Genomic DNA, 23,058 nt, shown 5'->3' on the forward strand with positions numbered 1-23,058 from the left:
AACCGGCACATTGACCTGGTTGCTGGTGTAAAATCGATGCATCGCATCAGAAGTACTGCTTTGCTTCTACAGATCGACGCTTTGGACAGTGTATCTCCGTGCTGCAACTTGGTGAGATCAAAGCAGCCCCTCGACTGCATGGCAGAATCTGGCACATCGCTAAATGCCTCTCGACTCTGAAACCCATCTTCGGAACTGACGCATCGCCTTCATTGCATGGAGAATATCGATGCTTTCTTCACCAGTGGGTCTCGACATTGACCCATCTCGCTGTTTGTGACTAGCAAAGGCACTTTGTTCACCGGGCCTGCTTCGGTTCTGTAGCCTACCGGCGCTCCATTGCTGTCTGCCCAAACTTTGGCTTTATCCCAGTCCAGCGCAACCTAATGTAAACATTTTAGCCCTACTTGCTTTTAAGTGCTTAATTGCATATTTTTTTAAATTCAATATCTCAGCTTCTCCTTATTTGATTTTTGTTGTTTTGGTCTTGTTTTGTTCAGAATATAATAATCATTTTTTCTCAGTGGGTGTGGAGTCTTTGTGGTTTATTCATTGTGTTACTGTGTAAATTCTTTACACATTGCCTCTTTAGATAAGTCTGACTGCTCTGTGCCAAGCTACCAAAGGGTGAGCACAGGTTATCTTTTAGCCTGTATTTAGCTTAACCTGACTACAGTGGTGGTTCCTGCCTGGCGTAGGTGCATACCTCAGCCAACCAGGAATTCCCTCTTTAACATGTACCTAGACAGCATCATGCTATTTTCCAAAAACCGGTCAGACTACCACCATCAAGTCCAAAATGTTTTGCACAGGCTTTGTACAAATCCATTAACTAGAAAACCAGAGAAATATCTTTTTGAAACTCTAGAGTTGGAATATTTGGGATACATCCAGAATCCTTATAAAGTTGCAATGGATCCTGAGAAGATAACTGCAATACTTGATTGACCTTCTCCAACTATCATCAAGGAAGCCCAGTGTTTCTTAGGCTTCACAACTTTTTATAGATAATTCATAAAAGATTTCCCTATGCATTCTTGTGAGAGCTCTCGAAATTTAAGAAAGGAACAACTTCAACCAGGATTTAAATGAGATTGTTGAGCAGAGAGAGCCTTTACAGTTTTAAAGTTTTCTTTTATTTAGGGGGCATTGCGCTTTGCTTTTTCTGCAGGGTTATCCCCAAACCTTTTGACTTCACTCTCCTGTTTTCTGAACACGCTTTTGTTGTCTTTTAGGACTCTGTGAACTTTACCACTGCTAACCAGTGCTAAAGTGCTTGTGCTCGCTTCCTTAAACATTGTGAAATTCGCATACACCCAATTGTCATATTTAATTTACTTGTAAATGCCTAGTAAATTGGTACCTAGGGTCTGTTAATTAAATGCTATTAGTGGGCATGCAGCATTGATTGTGGCACCCACTTAAGTAGCCCTTTTAAATATGTCTCTGGTCAGCCATTGCAACCTATGTGTGTAGCATAAACTGCCATTTCAACCTGGCAAAATAAATCTTTTGCCATGTTTAATTCTTCTTTTCAATACATATAAGTCTTAAACAGCCAACAGGGCAGGGTTCATTGTATTTAAAAAGTTAGACATGTACTTTGAAGTTTTACTTGTCCTGATAGAGAAAAACTCTAAAATGTGTTGTTTACTACTGCAAGGCCTACCTGTCTCATAGGATAACATTGGGTTACCTTATTACATTTACTAAGCTTTAAAATTAAATTTCGAGCAAGTAGGAATATCAAGCTTGGTGTCTAAAGAATTGTAATTTAAAACCCTTCTTAATAGGAAAATTGGATTTTATGTTACAATTCAGAAAATGCCACTTTTAGAATGTTGCCCTTTTTGTCCTAACCATTTGGTGCCTGCAGCCTGTAACCTGGGTCACATGACTAGATGTAGCTTCCAGTTGGTGTTTTCATATTGCTCCCAGACAGTGATACAAAGGGGGAATATGTATTGGCTGGATGGGCCATCTTTAACTTGATGGGGGTGGGAGTTGTTACCTACCACATGTACACATTACAATGCCACTGCGTGAAAAAACTAACAACGGGTTTGACACTTGTCTTTTGTGACCTCAGACGGGTCAGAACAGGGAGGCAGGAAATTTCAAACACCTTTGGATTAGAAACCTCCAGAACCTTCTCCTTCTTCAAAGCTGGTACCAAGTACAAATATTGCACCCTCAGACCCAACACTTCAGTACAGCTCTGGAACCTGTGGATGACTAAGAAGTACTGGTGTGCTGCTATGCCAAACGGACTGCTACTCAGTTGCATTGCAGCTCTCCTTCCTGAGTGAAAGGACTAGACCTGCATCTTCTTGATCCCAGGACCACCAAGTGATTCAAAGGGCTAGTTGGCTGGTATCCCAATCAGGGCCCCCGGGACAGAAAAGCCTCCAACCACATTGAACCCAGGACCTAGACTCAGTTTGCTGTGAGCCTTGTCCCCCAAGTAGTGCCACTCCAGTCCCGAACCCTTGGACGTGGGCCATAAGGTGCTCTGCCAGCTGTGGACCTGTGGTTGGAACCAACGTAGCACAATGCATCTCCTGGCAGCTCCATTTCAGAACTGCTGCAGCTTGATGCATCCCTTACTCTGGACCTCGCATCCCAGCCCAGAGTCTCTTTGGAACCACCACTGCATGATGCATCCCTGATGTAGGCCTTTACATCGCAAGTCTCTCATCAACAGCATCCTAGATGATGATGTAGGACTTCCCATTGCAGCCTGTCATGTAGTTCCCATGAATCCGTAGGATCTGCATGTTTGTTTGACAACATTAACTTTTGGGTGAGGTGCCTAGAATGATTCTGAGCACCTCTGTAGGCTATGTTGGCCTAGAGACCAGCTAGCTCACAGTGCCTCCATATGCCCTCCTAACCCTACCAGAGAGCAAATGGTTTCTGACAACCACTGAACATGACAACCCTGACCCCTCAGAGATCGTGGTAACAGATCAGAACCTCTCGCTCAGTCACTCGTGCTCTTTTGTTCCCAGAGAAATATACACAGAATACACAGTGGGATGTTTTCAATATAATTATTGAACTATCGTTATTCTTGTATAAAATACATGTGCTGCGATAATCAGCAAACAGAAGCAGATGAAAGTGATTACAAGCACCAATAGAGTAAATAGTAGATATAATTCTACCATGGTGCTAAGGCAGTGTATATATGCAGGCATATAAAACAAGATAGTAATCAGGCATACTCCCACTATGCAAACCCTACTCTGTTTGTGCCTAGAGTGTGTGTAGGTGTATATTCAAGAATTGCAGCAAGGGATGATCCAACCCCATTACCTGGTGGGAGAGAATGTAGGACCCTGTCTTGGCCAAGAACTGGACACCACTCACAGAGATGGCAGACCGCTGCTTGGTGAAGTCTCACCATGCAGGGACCCTTGGTGTCAGCTGAAGTGCCTCCTCTGCTAATCCTTTGAGATGCTGATTATCATAAAAAGCATCCTTGTGATGTGTGTATACATTAGCAATGCTATGGATATGATAGCTCTGTCGCCCTGTGGAAGACGATAGATTGACATTTGTACATTCATGCATAAGGGCCCTGTACTTGGTGTTCGAGGCATTATGATAATGTTATGTGAAGGCAGATGTGTAAACAGAAGAAGTTTCAGAGAAACTAATCCAACATTGTCACACACGCGAATATGTGCAAAAGGTCACAGCAGTAATGTTATTGTGAAAAAGAGGACAATGTGAGAAAATGCGCAGCTTCGCTGCCAAGGCCTAACCCAGGCACAAAACAAACCTCTCAGCTCTCCGGCACACCCACTACATGACACATCCTCAACCTGGGATCTCGCAAGACTCTGCATCCAGGATTTAAGGTACCTTGTTCAGCATGCTTAATGCGGTCCTAGTATTCAGCCTGCGTACCATCATGGCCGGCCTGAACTTGTGACTTTGTCCTGGTCTGGTGCGACCAGTGAACCACAGTTGGCACTTTGTCCTCCTAGTCCTTACTTTTACTTAAAACTTTTTTAATTGCATATCTCCAGTTTATTTGATTGGATGATTGGATTTTATCAACTTGTTCTGAAATAATTTATTTTGATTTTAATTTATTTTTCTAAATTGTTGTGGGATTTTTCTTGGGTTGTGGTTTCATTTTATTACTGTATGAAATGCTGCATATAGGGCCATATGTACTAAAGCATTTCCCTATAGACATAGAATGTGTAAAACCCTTTGATGCATCTGGACCAAATACTTTCCATATTGCCTCTAATTTACCTGACTTCTTTTGTGCAAGCTACTAGAGTGATGAGCACAACTTAATTTGGGCTTTATTTATGTCTCATACTGCTACTGGTTGCTCCTCGAGTAGGCTTTCACCACCCCTCAGCCAGTAACCCAATTTCCAATTTACAACAGGGGGGGTGAGAGATTTGCGGATTTTGCCTTCATGTAGTTACGTGAAATGTTGGCATAATTATGTGGAATTACGTATAATGCAATTCTGTCATTTTGTGCTTTATTTTAGTGTGAAATGCATACTCATGTCAATTTTTGTTGCAAAGACACATTTAAGCAAAAGCACAGTAAACAACAGCAAGTCACGCTCTGTTGCTGGTGTGCGTTCACAGTTAATTTGGCTTAATGGCAAATTTCAGGAATTTAGATCCCTCTTAAAGGTTTATAGTGGAGACATATTCTTTAGAGGTAGCTATTGGAGTGTTAGTATTACAAGAATAAGTAGATGATTACCAACAACTTTCAGTTTTCTACTATCCCCATTCTCTTTCCCCAGCAGAACGTAATTAATATTAAAACCTGCCCCTCTAGAGCCAGAGCGATCCATCATGATATGGCCCCTCAACTACTAAATGGTATGCTCTCAGCTTTTCAGAATATCACAAAAGCTTCTTTCTAGGCTCACCCGCACAACTGGGATATTCAGAAATCGTTACAGAATGTGTTTCAATATCATGGCTAATCCTTTCCACTTTTACTAGTTAGAAAGCCCCATTGGAACTGAGGAGCGTCACTCCACTTAAATTACTCCCAAAACCCCAGACAAAAAATGTATCTCCCCATGGCAAACAAATCATCCGGAGGTGGGCGGGGCCGCTGCTGAGTGACAGCAGCACGAAGGTATGTGGGCTGTCAAATGCACTGTTTAAAGTGTGCATGTATTTGGCAAGTTGTCTTGCAACGACCAGCCGCACATGCCTACTTTAAACATCTGTGACCCAGCTGTCTTAAGGCAGTTGGGGTAGAGCAAGTGCAGGCCTCCAAAGCGTTGTGGAGCGCTGAGTGAGACAGCTCCCTCCAATCAGGTTGCTGCTGTCATGGTATGAGAGCAGCACCCAGATTGATCAAAGGAGTTTCGTGGTGGTTGGGCTGCATAGGAAGAAAGAAGAGGAAGGCAGAGGTCTGGTGCATCTCAGTAAGTGTTTAAATGTTATTATTATTTTTTTGGTTTGCGCTTGCTTGCGTGCACGTGTGCACGTGCCTGTCACCCCCTCCCCCCCACTTCCCGGTAGATGCCAGCCACCACAGAAAAGCTGCCTTCATTAATCCCTATTTACAGGTCCCAGATGTAGTACGGTACATTTTCTAACTTAAGAATTTTAGACACAGTACCATTCAATAAGTCCTTAGTAAACTTTAGGATTTGGGGTCAGATTTATCATTATTTGACACAATGCAGTGCAGCAAAAAAATAGAGGCGGAGCGTCAAATGGAGATGGCAGGAATGCACCCTATCTACCAAAAGAAGAGGCTTTCCTCTTCTTTCAGTGTGCTACCGATCACCAACATAGGCACCCTTGCATCATTGTGCAAGGGTGCCTGCATTGCAGACAGGATTGTTTTTGTGCAGAAAGGGACACCTTCCTGCACAAAAATAATCCTTAGAGGCTTTTTCTCTTTCTAAGTGTGCTGCAGAACACAAATAATGAACCGAAAGAGTAAACAAGAAGGAGAAATAAAAATATTTCTCCTTGTTGCATCTCTATGTGGAAGGAATTCATTTTTTACGCAATCCTAGGTGCACTCGTCTTGATATATCTGGGAATGCACCAAAAAGCATGGGTGGATGCATTGGAGCACCCAGCTCCACCCATGTAATGCCTTCCTGGCGCAGACTAATGCAAGGCAGTGACTTACATTACTGTTGATTTACAAGGTCACGAAGGGCCACTCAAGGTGGCATTGTGTGGCTTTGTAAATCTGACTTAAGGATTGTGTTGCCCCTGCACCACACTAGGTGATGCAAATGCAACGTAATGATTTGATACACCTGGGCCTTAGTGAGGCTGTGGAACAGCTGCTTCACTGAACACACAATGAGAACACCACACATTTTGTAAAGGAGGGAAGACATCTCTAATGGTCGTTAGTAATGAAAGTGTTTATGGGCAAAATCAAACTGGCTTCTCTACTGGTTTCTTTTGCATCGTTTAAAAGAAATATGGTCCTATACTTACCACTCCAATGTTCCAAAATCTTATCAATGTTAAAATTGAGAATTTGATGCTGCGCTGGTTCTCATCACAGGCAGGCAGGCTGTCGCAAAGTTCCTTAGACTCATTTTAATCTGGGTATTTACTTCTCAGAGGACGACAGTATGATATTTTGTAATGAATGCTGGTGTGGTATGTGTGCGTGTGGTTAGGGTGATTGTTTTTCTTATAAATACTCTCATACCTTGTTGAGACTGCCTCCTTATTTTCAGCCTCTGGATGTCTGTGGCTGCTTTTCACTTCAAATCTAAAATTCATGAGACTGCCTGGATAAACCTACTACACTAATCTGCCTCCTTTCTGAGGCTGATTTACTCTTATCTTTTGAGTCTTTGGCACAATATAAACTCAGCTGCTCTTCTCGTACTCCTTTTAACAAAGAGCCTGTAGGATGAGATAGGATTTCCCTCTTGCCTCTCAGAAGTAGACTGTTCAAAAATGGAGCAGGCATCAAACGCAGTAATAGAGATTAAAGACAGAAAAGGTCAAGGGCACCAAAAAGCCATTGAGTCCACTCACTAGCCAGTGGCTGAAGTGTCAGTCGGTTGTTGAAAGGCGGGACAACAAGGAATCAATTTGTCTTGCAAATTGACAGCTGGACAAAGGGGCGATATTGGCGAAAAGTCTCCCATTCAGTGCACACTGCGCGGCGCTTCAGTCTGAATCAAGGACTCGACGAAGACCCCCAGGTCCTCAGACGTGTCACCTCTGGGCCGGCACAGACAGAACCCCAGATGACATCCCATCAATTTGCTGCCATCAAACCTGAGCGGTCCACTCTCTGAAACCCCCTTCTGGCCGACACGCACACGATTTAGACCGAAATAAGAGGCACGTCACAGGCTGTCTGAATTAAACTCTGCTAAATGTGTCACAATTGAGCCATCCGTACCTCGTTGCCTCAGCTACTTAAACCTAATTTCATTGCGTGGGAAAAAAGTCGAAAGAACAGCCCAAACGATTTTCCACTGTTTTGTCGGCGTACAAGTGCTGAATAAAAGTAATTGTGCCATGTAGTAACCATGTGTTTCTGCTTTTAGTGCCTCTAAGCTGCACTTTTTCTGCTATTCAGAGTTGTTATTTTGATAATGAATTGATTCATCATTACTTTTCTCGTAAAATTACCGGCTTTGCGAGGAGACCTTTGCTTACCTTTCTTGTTTATAGCATTCACCGCCGCAAAAATATTTGTAATATTAGCCAGCCTAAAGCAGTAAAACCATAGGGGACGAATTCTGCCTGAAGTATAAGAGACCAATGAAGTATTTACAGTACAAGGATTCATTTTATTTCACCAAAATGGAAGGCAGGCTAGAATTGAAACAAAGCGGGCCTTTGTGAGCCAATCAAATCCGAAGAGGCCCCATGCCTCTGATTAGTCCACGTTTAAGATGGCGACTGGAAGTAACACGCCATCATAGAGCAACAGTGATTCACTGCATGTACATGGTTGGCACAACCCGGCAACACCTCACTTTAAATTGACCTTGTCTTGTTACTGGTTATATGTTTGGCTTTAACGTGCTCTCTGAACAAAGCTTGCACTGAAAAACGTATATGCTGCTGCATAGAGATGACTACAACAAGCTCTGCAGAGTGTCTACGAGGAACAAGCCAGCATTTTATAAATCATACGTAAATAAATGAATAAATAAATTATTGCCTTGGTTTACCCAGGGCTCGCAAGAATTAAAATAAACCTCTACAATTCACCTTGTTCCTCAGTTAGATAAGGTCCATTTTTTGGATGTTTTTCACCATTCAATTTCAGCAAAAACAGTTGGACGGACTATTTTCTTGCTAATCAGGGACGTTTATATGATAGAAGAAACACAAGCTGCAGGGATCCGCGTGAACGATTGAGTGGAGAAATATGGGAAACAGCCTTTACCACGAAGGCTTTTCTACGCGTTACATTTACAATGGTACACTTACCTCGTAAACGTCTTTACAACGCGTATTGCTTCCACGACCGTCTTTACCATGCAACAAACGTCTTCACAGAACGTCTTCTTCCTCATCCGATTCAGTCCTTTATTAGTGTCGGAGAAGACGTGAGAAAAAGGGGAAAAAAAGAAAAAAGGGAGCTAGGGGGGGTCTCCCCCCCCCAAAAAAAAAGTGTGGTAAAGGAATAATCGAGGTAAAGGATATGCGTAGAAAAATCATTCCGATGTAACGCATGTGTAGTAAAGGCATGCGTTGCAACGGAATGCGTAGTAACGACATATATTCGAGAAATATCTGCCTGTCACAATCTCTGCTCCCTGCGTGCCCGTAAATGCCCTAAGGGGTACTACACTCGGAGGCTGGTGGGGTAGGCTGCATGATGGGGCTTGTTTTGAGTGCTGCCGGCCAGGGAGATTGCTGGCTGTCGAATGCATTTTAAAATCACTTGCAAAAACAAACCAATCAATGACCAGTGTCCGCCTGCACAAACTTTAAAAACATTTGTGTTTGCAATTGGTTTTATAGTCCATAAGTCTGACATAAAGAGTGATGGTTGCCACCAGGCGATGAGCAGTGCTGCTGGCCTTATGACATAAGACACCTGAGACTTACACACAGCTTTTATTTCACGGAATGTTGAATGAGATGCTGTGAATTGCAATATTCATCTGTTTTATAAATACATATCGCTTGACTGATGCAGCATTTGTGCTGTGCTGTGATAGGGCCCTACCCCATGGCTTCTCTCACCACGAGCCCTTAGTCGGAGGCGTGGCTACCTATGGTGCAGCAGGTGCATTACCACCGGGGTTAAGTGAGCCTGAAGGCCCACTAAACCCTAGTTATTGCTATAGTTTATTACCCAGCAGCCTATTTTCCCTGTTTGTACTAGTGCGTATGTTGTAATTGTTATGCTACTGCCCTTATTGTGTGCCTGGGTCTTGAGAGGACCCTCTTCAATAAAATTACACTCTATCTGTTATTTTATTTATTTAATAATGTATGTAACGGGATTACAGTTATCGGGCCTGCTTGCTGCGATTGCTTGCTACATGTAGTAAGGGGGCTGGTTTGACACAATTTGCAAAGGCTGCTTTTGGTTTCCAGTCCAGCTCTGACCCACTGATAAATATGTTGTGGTAAATCACTTAACTCTGTAACAACTTAGGACCCCATTACGATGCCAGTAGGACAAGCATCTGACCAGCAGCGTGTCGAAAACGGGACTGCCCGACAAGGAGTTTGTGGGACCGCTTCCGATATTAGAATGCAACCGCCTTCACAGCAGTCAGAAAGTGTATCTTTTCTATTGTGGCTTGTACTGTGGGCTACAGCACAAGCCGCAAGACAAAATATACACTTTTTAAACATTCATGCACCGTGTGACAGTCACCCTGTGGTGCCTGTCACACGATGCATGTATGTTTGGGGGCACCACAGGTGACCCCCAGGTCTCATAGCGGAGGCCCTGAGGACCCAGTTAGGGGCCCCCACAGTCCATTTCTGACAGCCTTTCTATGTTGGTTGGACCACTATAGAAAGGCTTTAGGAAACGGGCACCGTAATCACCACGGCAGTGCCTGAGCAGGCAGCGCCTCCATTTTGGGGATTACAATCGGCTCTCCGCCCGATTGGCTCCTTCAGCTTGTCGGAGGTGGAGTGGATTTCCCCTGCAGGCTTCGGTCGGACCGCCTGTATCATAATAGGGAGGTGGGACCAATGCCATGGAAGTAGGGGGGAATGCCACGGACGAGCTGTTGGATGGCCTTCCGTCCGACATTTTAATGGGCCCTAAGTATGTTTTTTGGTCTAGCTCTTGCGTCAATGTTATGAAATCACTGATCCAGCCTACTGTAGAATCTTAATTATTACGAGACCCAGAGGTGAGCAGTAGGGGGGTGGTGGAGGACAGTTAAGAAAGTGAATGCATGAGATTAGCCTATCAACTTTAAAATATTTCTCCCAAGTTCAAGAATAGTGCAGACAGGGCAAAATTAATCAAAAATGAATGATAGTTAGTGTTTAGTGTATGTTGGAAAGATTTACTCCATTCTTCTCAGAAACATTCCTCTCTTTATGTACCTAGAATTGATTTAATAGGTGCTTTCAGAAGTAACTCTGTCCGTCGCACAAGATTAATACATACATTGAAAGAATAAATTAAAAAGAAAATTCAAGAAGAAATAGAGAAAGGAAAAAGAAATAAAGAAAAACCCTGCAAGACAAATCATTTATGATGGGGTCCGTTTTTTTCTCTAAATAGTTGGTCTAGTATCAACAATCTAGATTTCTTTGGAGGGATACTACAATTCTAACAATTCTTCCTGCCTCCAATTTTGTACCATTATCTACAGCTTATTTGTCATTTGATAAGTAGATCTTCCTTTCTGGAGGCTCATACTTCCTGCTATAAAATCCTTTCAGGGGCATCCGTGGAAACAGTGTGCAAGTCAGTTTTACTCAATCTTCATGTACATTTCACGCACTAAATCCCTCTGCTGTAAACAGCAGTGAGGTTTCCCTTTTTTGCTTTGGGAGGTGGGAAAGTGCTTCCCCAACCTCCTGAGGCATTTGCAATGTAATGATGATCGCACACATGACCCGCTGACGTCATTAAATTGAAACTGAAACTGAAATGAGCCAATTGGCTCGTTTCAGTTTCACGCCAACCTCCACTCCAACCTCCACTGTCTTTCTGACCCTCCTGAGGGACAAATGAGGGTTATTGGACCTTATCTGCCCCGGGGGGCGGGGGGAGGGGGGGGGACAGAAAGCCCTCTAAACACCAGGGTAACACTAGGGTTTTAGTTTTAATTTTTTTTATAAAAGAGGGGTAGGGGCTGCCCACACTGGGCAAGACCATGCCCCCGCCCAAATGTATTTGGAAACAGTATTTCTGCCCTCCTTGGGGGGCAGATGGGGGCAATAGCCCCAGATCTGACCATCGGGGGGCAGAAAGCACACTAGGCACCAGGGATTTTCAATCATGCACATTTAGGGGTGGGGGCTGCCCAAAATAGGCATGCAATGCCCCCACCCCTTAAAAAAAATTGCCACAGTCCTTCTACCCCTGCCTGAGGTAGATGGGTGCAATAGCCCCTGATCTGCCCTCCAGGGGGTAGGAAGTCCACTGAGCACCAGAGATTATATTTTTTGTATACGTAGGGGTGGGGGCAGTGACATGCCCATTTTGGGCAGCCCCCACCCCTACTAACTGGACTATTAGCCCGTGATCTGTCCCCCAGGGGGCAGAAAGCCCACTAGGCAGCCAGGGACTATTTTGTTTGTAGTTGAGGGGTGGGGACTGCCAATATCCCCACCCCCTAAAAAATTGCCAAAATCTTTCTGCCCCCCTGGGAGGCAGATGGGGCAATAGCCCCTTATCTCCTCACCCCCCCCAGAGGGTCAGAAAGCCCACTAGGCACCAGGTATTATGGTTTTATAGGTAGGCATGGAGGCTGCCCAAAATGGGCATGCCAGTGCCCCCACCCCCAAAAATGAATTGAACAGTCTTTCTGCCCTCCTTTAGAGCAGATGGGGGCAATAGCCCACTATCTGCCCACCAGGGGGTCAGAAGGCACACTAGGCACCAGGGATTTATTTTAAGTGTGTATATATGGGCTGACCAAAATGGGCATACCAATGCCCCCTCAAACAACCTCCACAGTATTTCTGCCCTGAGGGGCAAATGGGGGTTATTAGCCCCTACCTGCCCCCCAGGGGGGGGGGCAGAAAGCACACTAGACAACAGGGATTTTGATTTATGTACATTTAGGTGTGGGGCCTGCTCAAAATAGGCATGCAATGCCCCCACCCCGTCAAAAAACTGCCACAGTCTTTCTGCCCACCTGAGGCAGATGGTGCAATAGCCCCTGATCTACCCCCCCGGGGGCAGAAAGCCAATTAAGCACCATGGATTATATATTTTTTTGTGGTCAATATCCCCACCCCCTAAAAAAATTACCAAAATCTTTCTGCCCCCCCTGGGAGGCAGATGGGGCAATAGCCTCTTATCTGCCCGCGGGACGGGCAGAAAGCCCACTTGGCATTATGTTTTTATATGTAGGCATGGAGGCTGCCCAAAACGGGCATGCCAGAACCCCCACCCCTAAAATGAATTGGACAGTCTTTCAGCCCCCCCTTTGGGCAGATGGGAGAAGTAGCCCCCTATCTGCCCCCTGGGGGGCAGAAAGCACACTAGGCACCAGGGATTTATTTTATGTGTGTATAGAGGGGTGGGGGCTGCCCAAAACGGGCATGCCAATGCCCCTGCCCCCCAGACAACCTCCACACTCTTTCTGCCCCCCAAGGTGCTAATGGGGGTTATTACCTCTTATCTGCCCCCCGGGGGTAGAAAGCTCACCAAACACCAGGGATTTATTGTAATTGTTTTGTATAAGAGGGGTGGGGGCTGCCCACAATGGGCAAGACCATGCCCCCACCCCAATGTATTTGGAAACAGTCTTTCTGCCCTCCATTGGGGACAGATGGGGGCAATAGCCCTCGATCTGCTCCCCGGGGGGCAGAAAGCACACTAGGCACCAGGGATTTTTATTTATGTACATTTAGTGGTGGGGCTACCCAAAATAGGCATACAATGCCCCCACCCCCTACCAAAATTGCCACAGTCTTTCTGCCCCCGAGGCAGATGGGGAATAGCCCCTGATCTGCCCCCGGGGGGCATAAAGCCCACTAAGAACCAGGGATTATACATTTTGTTATATATAGGGGTGGGGGAAGTGACATGCCCATTTAGGGGGACCCCAACACCTACTAATTGGACAATTAGCCCCCGATCTGTCCCCCAGAGGGGAAAAAAAGCCCTTTAGGCAGCCAGGGACTATTTTTTTTGTAGTTGAGGGGTGGGGGCTGCCAAGAATGGGCATGCCAATATTCCCACATCCTAAACAATTGCCACAATCTTTCTGCCCCCCCGGGAGGCAGATGGGGCAATAGCCCCTTATCTGCCCACCGTATGGGCAGATAGCCTACTAGACACCAGAGATTATGTTTTTATATGTATGCGTGGGGGTACCCAAAATGAGCATGCCGGTGCCCCACCCCTAAACAAACTTGATAGTTTTTCTGCCCCCCCTTGGGGCCCAGATGGGGTTATTACCCCTGAATCTGCCCCACAGGGAGGCAGAAAGCCCACTAGACACCAGGGATATATTTATGTGCAGGTCAGAGAGTGGCCCCATAGACAAGCGTCACCCTCCTGACACATTTTGGCTGTTTCAGCCCCCCTTGGGTGCAGATCCCCCCTTGGATACTTTTAGGCTCATCTGACCCCAAGGGGGACTGAAAACCACTAGATACTAGGGAAAGTATCTGTGTGTGTGAACTAGAGTTTTGCTGACTGTCTGCATGTACTGCCGTTTGGCTGGCTGTGTGTGTACTGACATTTTGCTGGTGGTGTGTGTGTGGAGTAGCGCTTGTGGCAGTGTGTGTAGAGTAGCGCTTGCTTGGCGGTGTAGATGCACTCCCTTCACGGCGCATGATGGTTTGGCTGGCCGTCTCAGGCCACCCAAACCGTTATGCTTAGTGAAAGCTCTCTCCAACCCAACAACGCAGCTGTGTTGGAGAAAGCAGGCACATACTCACAAACTGTCCTGGAGACCCAGTCGAGGGCACTCAGGCCAATCCTGAAGCTGCTCTAATGCATGAGAGCAACTTCAGGATTAGCCACAAGGCATTCTGGGAGCCTGTGCCACTTGGAGGAGAAGAGTGTGACGAGGACAGCTGCAGGTAAGTTTTTTTTCATTATTTTTCCCACCAGTGACACCTTTGGCTGCCCTACCTCACCCCGGCAGCCCTGCCCACTCCGCCACTTGTCCAGCACACCGGCCGCATCTGGGTGTGCGTGGACTGGTGGTGTGGCTTGTGTGAATCCTCCTGTTTTGTTTTTACCCAGAATCACCTGCAAACCTCAAATTTAGATAAAAAGTAATATTTTCCTGACATTTCTGTGTGGGAAAGTTGTAAGATCATGGCATGAGTACAAATTTCCTATGACCCAGCGTTCCCCTCAGCCTATAGATCAAATCAATACCTCACTTCTGTGGGTGCCCAAAGCAGACTCAGACTAAAAACGTATAAAGAAACTGTCCTTTTGGACCCTCTTTTGTTCCCCATCAATCTCTGCAGGTTTTTGGCCCTTCCCTGTCACAGGCATGGGCCACCCACACAAGGGTGGTACCATTTTTATCGGGAGGGATACTGAGTGGTAGGAAATGTGTGCCTTTGTTGTGATCCCACAACTTTCTCACAGAAAAATATGTGGAAAATTTTACTTTTTAGCTAAATTTGAGGTTTACAGGGGTTTCTGAGTAAGACAATGAAGGGGGATCCATGCAAGCCAGACCTCCCTGTCTAGTTTCCCTATAAGGCTGCCAAGCTCAGGACAAAAACACAGGTGCCCCGCTATCTAGCATAAAGCAACCTGGTTTTCCAAAAGGGTCATCTGGGTTTTTGGTTGACTCAGTGGCCATCTGGGGAAACCTACCAAACCCAGACAATTCTGAAAACTAGACATGCAGGGGATTCAAAGGAGGTGTGGCTTGTGTGGATCCCCTAATGTTTTCCTACCCAGAATCTCCTGCAAACCTCAAATTTAGGTAAAATAAATCACATTTTTCTCACTTTTCTGTGTGGAAAAGTTGTGGGATCACCAGGCCGCCACAAACATTCTACCACCCAGCGTTCCTCCAGGTCTCCCACTAAAAATGGTACCTCGCTTGTGTGGGTAGGCCTAGTGCTTGTGACAGGAAATGGCCCAAAACGCACTGTGGAGACTTCAAAAATATCTATAGCAAAACTACCTGGTTTTGCAAGGGAGTCACCTGCGTTTTTGGTCCCGGATTCAGGGGCCATCTAGGGAAACCTCCCAAACCTAGACATTTCTGAAAACAAGACACTCTCAGGAGTCCAGGGAGGTGCGGCTTCTGTGGATCTCTCAACATTTTCCTACCCAGAATCCCCTACTTTTCAGAAATGAATAGCTTTCTGGGATCCATTAATGCTGCTACAATTCATCCTCTTTAAATACACTTTCCAAAACTCTCTCCTTGCAGCTATTTCATTGCTTGTTTCTCTACCTTCGAGTATCCCCTCTTTACTTTTTGGAAACCTACCCTAGACTTCTTGGACTTTATATGCAACCCGGCCTGTTGTAGAGCTCCTAAGATGGTTTGCAGATGATAAAGATGCGTCTCCCAACTGGGGCTGCATATCACTATGTCATCCAAGTAAGCCGATGTGAACGACAGATATTCTCTAAGCACCGTGTTCATGAGGCGTTGGAAAGTTGCTGGGGCCCCATGGAGGCCAAAGGGAAGGACGTTGAACTCAAACAAACCGTCTGGGGTGGCGAACGCAGTCTTCTTTCGATCTTCTTCACGTAAGGGTACCTGCCAATACCCTTTGGTCAGGTCCAAGGTGGTGATATATTTAGCCTCCCCTAAGTTTTCAATGAGTTCGTCAATCCTCGGGATGGGGTAGGCATCAAAAGAGGAGATGTCATTCAGAGCTCGGAAGTCCATGCAGAACCTCGTGCTTCCATCCGGTTTTGGCACCATCACGATGGGTGAAGACCACTCACTTCTCGATGGTCTTATGACGCCTAGCTGTAACATCTCCCGTACTTCTTTTTGGACGACTGCCCTCTTGGCCGCTGGAATCCGGTAGGGACGTTTTTTAATGGTTTTCCCATAGGGTGTCTCGATTCTATGTTCGATCAAAGTGGTTTTTCTGGGTTTGTCTGAGAACAGGGAGGCGAACGGTGATAGGGTTTTCTGTAGGTCTTCTTTCTCTGGTTCTCTTAGGTCTTCATTGATAACCAGTTGTCCGATGGTAGAGGACGAGTTGGTGTGCGTTGGAAGTGTGAGATGTGCGGGTTTTGGTGGAGGACCCAACCATTTTTTTAACAGGTTTATGTGGTAAATTTGGGTCTTTCGTGCAGTTACTTGGATCTTGTAACTGGTCTTCCCAATAGTCCCGATGACCTTATAGGGTCCCATCCATTCGGCCTGGAACCTTTTGGTGGATGAGGGTAATAATACCAGCACCCAATCATTAACTTCTAGCTTTCTCCACTTCTTTCCTTTGTCATAGCACATCTTCTGTTTTTCTTGACTCCTCTCCAGGTTTGAATAGGCCAAATATCTCAACTTTCCTAATTTCGCTTTGAGGGCCTGCGTGTATTCCAGCATTCCGTGTTCCTCCTCAACCTCCTCCTTCTCCCAGGCCTCCTTGGTCATCTCTAAGAGGGATCTAGGTCGTCGTCCATATAGCATCTCAAATGAAGAGCAACCGAGGCTACTCTGGGTCTGCCCCCTTATGACGTACAATGCTAGGGGTAACAACTGATCCCAGTCCCTACCATTTACTGAAAGCATCTTCTACAATGTGGTTTTGAGGGTCCCATTGTATCTCTCGACGAGGCCGTCGGTTTGGGGGTGGTAGACGGATGTTCTAATCTGCCTAAGATCTAATAACCCACAAACCTCCTTCATCAGCCTCGATACAAATGGGGTGCCCTGATCCGTCAGGATCTCTTTGGGGAACCCTACTCGGGAGAACAATTCCACAAACTTCTCAGAGATCAAACGTGTGGTTGGGGCTCTCAATGGGAACGCTTCCAGGAATCGTGTGGCATAGTCTACTATTACAAGCGCATATTGGTTCCCTCATTTTGTCTTGGGTAGGGGTCCTATCAGGTCCATCCCCACTCTTTCGAATGGGGTCCCTATTATCGGAAGGGGCTGTAAGGGTACTGCTTGGGGACGGTGAGTGTTCCTTTTCTGGCAAACGTCGCAAGCCTGACAATGGGTTTTTATGTCTTTATATATTCCTGGCCAAAAAAAATGCTGTGATACGTTCTGAGTGGTCTTTTCACTCCCAATATGCCCCGCCGTTAAGTGGGAGTGGGAAAAAAACATGATGTGTTCCCTAAACGATATTGGGACTAACAGCTGGGGTGGATCCTCCCTACGACACTGGCGGTATAATAAACCATCTTTGATAAGAAACCGGGGAAAAACAGGGGTTTGACGGTCCTGAGTTCTATGTGCTTGTTCCCATGCGTTAAATAACGAGGCGTCGTTGGCTTGGGCAAACTTAAAACTCTTGTCTGATGTCCAAGGTTCAGGTGTTATCAGGGCGGTAGCAGGGGTGTTTACTCTCTGTCCTAGAGGGTCTTTGGTAACCTGCCCCTGTAAGGTGTGTAGGAACAGGTCTAGAAACCTGGGATTACCTGTTCCTATAATAACCTCCTCTGGTAAGTTGTCCAATACCCCCACCCGCATGACATAGGTTCTACCATCAGAAAGGTTCAGGGGTATGGTTGCTACCGGGTAAGGCTTGACATCTCCATGAACACACCTGATTTGGACCAAGGTGTCGGGGACCACCTGGCTGGATATTATAAACATCCCCTGTATAACAGATTGCCTGCAACCCGAGTCAAGGAGGGCTTTTACTTGTAATGTAATATGTAATATAATACGTTCTTATTGAGCGCAAATGCCACCCCAAGGGTATCCTGGCGCTATGACCTTCACAGTTCATCAGATCTAACACACTACATTGCTCTTGGAAAGAGGTGGGTCTTTAAATCTCTTTTAAAGGAGGTTAGATCTTGCTTACTCCTCAGCGACAGGGGGAGGGTGTTCCACAATTTAGCGGCTACAAAGCTGAAAGCACGGCCGCCCATCCTCACTCTGTTGATCTTAGGAACTTTTACCAAAAACGCCGAGGAGGATCTCAAAGGTCTGGCAGCCTGATACCAGAAGAAAAGATTTTGGAGCGGCATCTCCCATTCACCCGTACACTCACGTGAAACGCGCTGCCCATCTCAGCGTTGTAAAGAATGGACTTGGGGACGTATCCCACCTCCATTTGGCTCTTCAGATGGTTTCCTTTGGGGGCACACTCTTGCGATGTGCCCCCAGGCCCCGCACTCGAAGCATTGGGGTTCCTTAAACAAGGGTATCTCCGGTCTGCTGGGTCATGGCTTGGTTGGCTCTATGTTCAAGCGAGGCCTCTTCTCGTATTTTATTGTCAGTGGTCGACTTGGCTTTTCAGGCTCGCACCCGTATTGTTTTGGTTGGGCTCTGGAGTAGGAAGACGCCATATCAATGGCTTGTTCCACGGTCAAATGCGAGTGCTGGCACAGCCATTTTTGCGTATTGAAAGATAGTGCATCTCAGTACTGTTCGAGATAAATTTTGTCCATTATCTCTTCTTTAGTACTAGTAGTCGGGGTGAGCCACTTATCGGCTGCCATCTTCAGACGGAAAAACAGGGTTTTCGGATTCTCTCCTGGCGTGCCCTTCTCCTTTCTGAACCACAAGCGGTGTACCTCCGCATCAAATCCAAGGTGGTCCAGTATCACAGTTTTTATAGCTGCATAGGGAGTGTTTCCTGCGGCGTTTGCCACCTGATAGGCGGCTTGAGTTTCTCCGGTCAATAGGGGGGCTAGGAAGAATGGCCACTTCTCTACAGGCCATCCACAGGCCTGTGCGGCTCGTTCAAAATTAAGTAAAAAGGCGTCAGGGTCTTCCCCTGACACGTATTTTTGTAAGGAGACCCCAGAAGGCCCAGGGGTTAGGTTACGTTGTTCTCGAGGTGCTGGGAGGGGCTGGTCGCTCATCATCTTATGAAGCCCCTCTATCTGCGCAGATATGGTGTTTTTGAATGTGTCTCTGTCGGCCTGAGCTGATGTCAGTTGTTGTTCTACTGCCCATCCGAGCTGCTCCTGGCCCTTCACCAGGTGTTGTAGTAGGGCTTCCATCGTGGGTTTACAGATGGATGTCAGATTGCCCGCATTCGCCACCACTTGTTGCGGGGTAGGAGAATAAGCAGGGAGACTAGATGGGGTTAGAGAAGGTTTTATTGGTCTTAATACACGCTTTCGGAAGGATAACGGTCTGTAGTATGGTAGAGGCGGTTCTGTGGCTTTCTCTGGTGAGACACGGTCCCTCGGCGAGGTCCGCCCCCTCTGTTTCCACTCCAGCACGATGCCGTCAGGTGTTCTGGGATGCGCGGTGGTACAGCGTGTAAAGAAAAAGAATAAAGGGGCTCGGTATGAGTGCGGTGCACAATAACTGCTACGTGATAAGGTAGGGGAAGTGAGGAGTCACACGCTGCAGGTCACTTCTAATTACGTGAGGACTGGTGCTCAGGGTAGGGATACTGGGAAACCGGGGACCCGAAAACGAAGTATGTGGTCTTCCCCTTCTACCCACCCAGCCCGTGATACGCTCGCGTACCTGCGAGAGCCACACTCCTCCTGGAGTGTGGCTGGGCGTCACACGGGGACGTTGACCTCCTGGCTCCTGGGGATTCTGCAAGCTCTCCGTCACTGCCTCTCCTCTGGTTTCCTTCTCCTCCAGTCTGTTCTCTATGCTCCCGGCTGCTCCGACTCCTCCGGTGTTCTGACACGACGCTGTCTGCCTTCTTCCTGGATTTGAAGGCCAAGCCCCCTCTTCGTCATCACTTGGGGCGTGGTTTAGGGAGAAGTCTCCCCAGTTAAAGAAACAGTGTCCTTTTCCTTTCCCTTCGTGAAGTGGCTGTATATCCGGGTCGGTCCAGTCGTCCTGCTGCTGAGAAAAGGGAGGTGAAACGGAGTTGGTCACATAACCCCAGTCATCAAGTGAGTCCACCCTGCTCTCGCTCTGACCCCCTTTGTCACAACCCAATAGATGTGTTAAAATGCGGTCTATTCCAAACACCAGATGGACTCAGGTAGGAGAACAGCAATTCTTTATTCAGTTAGGTTGTCCTGCATGGAAAGCGAAGCTCTCCCTTGGCCAGCCAGTTATCAACTGCCAGGCTCAGAATCTCTTCCTCCTAGGTCGAACGTGGAATGCACTGAACACAGCGCTCCACACTCCACACTAGGGGTTCCTTAACAAATCATGCCAAGAAGAAGATTACAACACATCCTCTTCTCTTACACAAATAAATGAACAATGAATGAAGGAAGTACAGGAGAAGAACATAAAGATACACTTACACCAATAGGTCCTATCAGTTACATATGTAATCTCTCAAATAACCTGGAGGATGGCGACCCCTCACATGCTTCTCTTCTCTTGCAACCGGAACTATTGAATCAGCCCCATCCAAAGAGACAGAGGCATCACCACCACCTTGTCTTCCCACATGAGTGGAACCACTGTCAAGAGAACTGTTCAACAAATCAAGATCAGACATAGATAGAAAAGTGTTACCACCATCTGTGACTTTACCTTCTTTCTTGACATCACCACTAACATTACTTTTCTGGTACAGTGCCACACGTCTATAGTTCCACTTGTCCCCATTGTCCAGAATCACACCATAAGGTAAGGTGTGTTTGACCTTATAAGGACCTAAAAACTTTGAAAACCGAGCACCTGGTCTACCACTGCGTACTTTTACCAAATCACCTGAGGAAATGTGTTTCCCATATTTCTTCTCCGTACACCCCCCATGTTGAGAAGAGGATGATAAACTACTACTGGGTGCGGAATCTCTCAACACCATCTCTTTAAACCATGTGGGAACCAGTTTGGTGTTGGGCAGTCTACCACGCATCAGTTCAAACGGTGTCTTGCCTGTCACTCCATGCGCACTCGAGCGATACGCCCACAGCATTTCAGACACCAACCCCTCAACACCAATACCGCTAGACCGGGCCATCTGAATAGTACCTTTAACAAGCCGGTTCGCCCTCTCAATCATCCCATTGCCCTGTGGATTATAAAGAGAGGTGCGAACATGTTTGATGCCAAAGGACCCCAGAAATTTCTGCATCTCATCAGACGTCAGCTGAGTACCATTGTCCGTTATCAAGATTGAGGGTATGCCTTCCTCCCTACATATTTCCTTCAGGACATCAACAGTGGATGACGTGGTGATATCTTTCAGAAACTTAACTATCAACCACTTTGAATGGACATCCACCACTACCAAGCCAAAACGTAAACTCTCCTTCAGTTCATTCATGGGTCCAATGAAGTCCAAGCAAACGCTATGCCATGGTTGACCTGGATCTGTTATATGTCCTAAGGAAGCTTGGACCCCTACTTTCAACCGTTTGTCACTCTCCTTACAAACCTCACAATGAGCAACTACAGAATCTACATCTGAATCCATTCCAGGCCACCACCAATTTGCTCTCAACCTTTTTTTTGTCCTAGTTTGGCCCAGATGCCCTTCGTGAGCCAAGCTTATTAGGTTATGCCTTAACGCCACAGGTGGAATAAACAGTTCCCCTCGCATGATTACAACATCCCCACATACAGACAGTTCATCCAGGATCTTTACATACGGCCTAGTGGCGTGAGAGACTGAGCTTTCTCTTCTACCCCCTAAGAGAATCAAACGTTTAAGTTCTAACATAGAATTGTCAGATGACATTTCCCTTAACCAATCTGCCTTTGTAATGGCTTGGGATTCAACCACACTCAATACATCTTGTACTGATGCTACAGCTCCTTCACTTTGTTTCTTTAAGACAGCAATTTTATCAACTATCTCCCAATCAAGAGATAATCTTGATAAGCAGTCAGCTTGTACATTCCTCCAACCTTGAATATAAACCACATCATAGCAATACTCTTGAAGGCGAGAGGCTAATCTAGCCAATCTTGCCGAACACTTGTTTGTACCCCCTGGTAACAACACCTTGATGAGAGGTTTGTGATCTGATTTGAGTGTGAATCTGGAACCCCACAAATAGGTTCTAAAGTATTCACACCCCCAAGCAGCAGCCAAAGTTTCCCGTTCTATCACCGAGTAATTTTTCTCGGAATCAGTCAGCGTTCTGGATGCAAATGCCACCGTCTTCTCATGACCATTATGTAACTGAGCCAAAACTGCTCCAAGACCTGTGGCACTGGCATCAACAGTGAGTACTGATTGACGCTTGGTGTTAAAAGGAGTGAGAATACCTGCTTCACAAATACTTTTCTTAATCTCCTCAAAGCATATCTGATGAGAAGTGCTCCACGCAAAAGAGGGATCTTAAAGCCACAGTTTTGGTTGAAAAATCCTTAACGAACTTAGAGTAATACTCTATAAGTCCTAAGAAGGACCTCAACTTGTCCTTATCCAAGGGAACAGGAGCCAAGCGAATAGCATCTAACAAATTTTGTTTTGGTTTTACTCCCTGGTCCGAAATTTCATACCCTAGGTAGTCAACTTTATCTACAAAGATTTTGCATTTCTCACGTCTGAGAGTCAAGCCAGAGTCTCTAATTTTAAGTAATGCTTCTCTGAGTGTATGATTGTGTTGATCCATTGTGTCTCCAAAAACAAGGATATCATCTTGGAAAAAGACAATATTATTCACATCCTTAAAGAGTACATTCATTACTCTCTGAAAGATGCTGGCAGCCGAACATAGGCCAAACGGCATCCTAGTACACTGAAAAATGCCATCCATGGTGATAAAGGCTGTGAGTGGCTTGGACTCATCATGTAGTTTAATTTGATGATACGCATTTTTTAGATCCAATTTCGAAAAAAACTTACCTCCACTCAAAGCCAGAATCAACTCATTGATGTTCGGTAGAGGAAAGGTGTCTACAATTACATTTTGGTTAAGCGACCTGAGGTC

Source organism: Triturus cristatus, chromosome 12 (genome assembly GCF_964204655.1).
Source record: "Triturus cristatus chromosome 12, aTriCri1.1, whole genome shotgun sequence".
Taxonomy (NCBI): domain Eukaryota; kingdom Metazoa; phylum Chordata; class Amphibia; order Caudata; family Salamandridae; genus Triturus; species Triturus cristatus.